Genomic DNA, 1,125 nt, shown 5'->3' on the forward strand with positions numbered 1-1,125 from the left:
GGGCAAGATGAGCAGAGGTAAGGAGAGAATGAGATGGACAGAAAAAGGGTGAGACGGGCAGGGTACAGTGAGACTGGCAGGGGTAGAGCCCTGATGGACGGAGGTGGGGCAAGATGGACAGGCTGGGTTGAGACAGGCAGAAATAGAGCAAGATGGGTGGGGGCGGGGTGAGATACCTCCTTGTGCTGAAAACCTGTTACAACAGCCTCTTGACATGGGCTGCCACTGACTAGTTGGCATATTCTCTTCCAGATTCCCCCAAAATACACGATGTTCTAACCTGGGAAGGTGCTTTTTTAGTGCCTTCCTCATATGGAGGAGAAAAGGAGTAACCTACATATTCTTTTTTTTTTTGGACAGGATGGGTTAAGACAGGCAGGCAGTTGAAGTCTAACTCTGTCACCCAGACTGGAGTGCAGTGGCCGCTCCCGGTCACCCCAGCCTTGACCTGCTGGGCTCCAGCGATCCTTCCGCTTCAGCCTTCCAAGTAGCTGGAACTATAGGCACGTGCTGCCACGCTCGGCTAATTTTTGATTTATTGTAGAGATGAGGTCTCGCCAAGTTGCCCAGGCAGGTCTCAAACCCATGGGCTCAGGCAACCCACTCACCTCAGCCTCCCAAAGCGCTGAGATTACAGGTTGAGCCACCGAGCCCAGCCAACATATTCAATTTTTTTTTTTTTTTTGAGTTGGAGTCTCACTCTGTCGCCCAGACTGGAGTGCAGTGGCCGCTCCCGGCCACCACAGCCTCGACCTGCTGGGCTCCGGCGATCCTTCCGCCTCAGCCTTCCAAGTAGCTGGAACTACAGGCACGTGCTACCATGCCCAGCTAATTTTTTTTTTTAAATTTATTGTAGAGATGAGGTCTCGCCAAGTTGCCTGAGCAGGTCTTGAACCCACGAGTTCAGGCAATCCACTCACCTTAGCCTCTCAAGGCGTGAGATTACAGGCTGAGCCACCGAGCCCAGTTCAACATATTCTTATAATAGTTACCCTTGCCATAGAAAATGCTACCATTGAACAAAATCTAAGAAAGTGTTGCCTGAGCCCACGGGTTCAAGACCCGCCTGGGCAACTTGGCAAGACCTCATCTCTACAATAAATCAAAAAATTAGCCGGGTGTGGT

The 1,125-nt window shown here is 51.3% G+C and overlaps 1 protein-coding gene across 1 annotated transcript in view; it reads right to left on the reverse strand.

Annotated features, from left to right (window-relative positions):
* SGCB (sarcoglycan beta) overlaps positions 1–1,125 on the reverse strand; it is an 11,546-nt gene that overhangs the window by 4,921 nt on the left and 5,500 nt on the right. The window lies entirely within an intron of this gene.

The sequence above is a fragment of the Carlito syrichta genome, unplaced genomic scaffold (genome assembly GCF_000164805.1).
Source record: "Carlito syrichta isolate Samal-C Ts95f unplaced genomic scaffold, Tarsius_syrichta-2.0.1 Scaffold302440, whole genome shotgun sequence".
In the NCBI taxonomy this organism is placed as follows: Eukaryota; Metazoa; Chordata; class Mammalia; order Primates; family Tarsiidae; genus Carlito; species Carlito syrichta.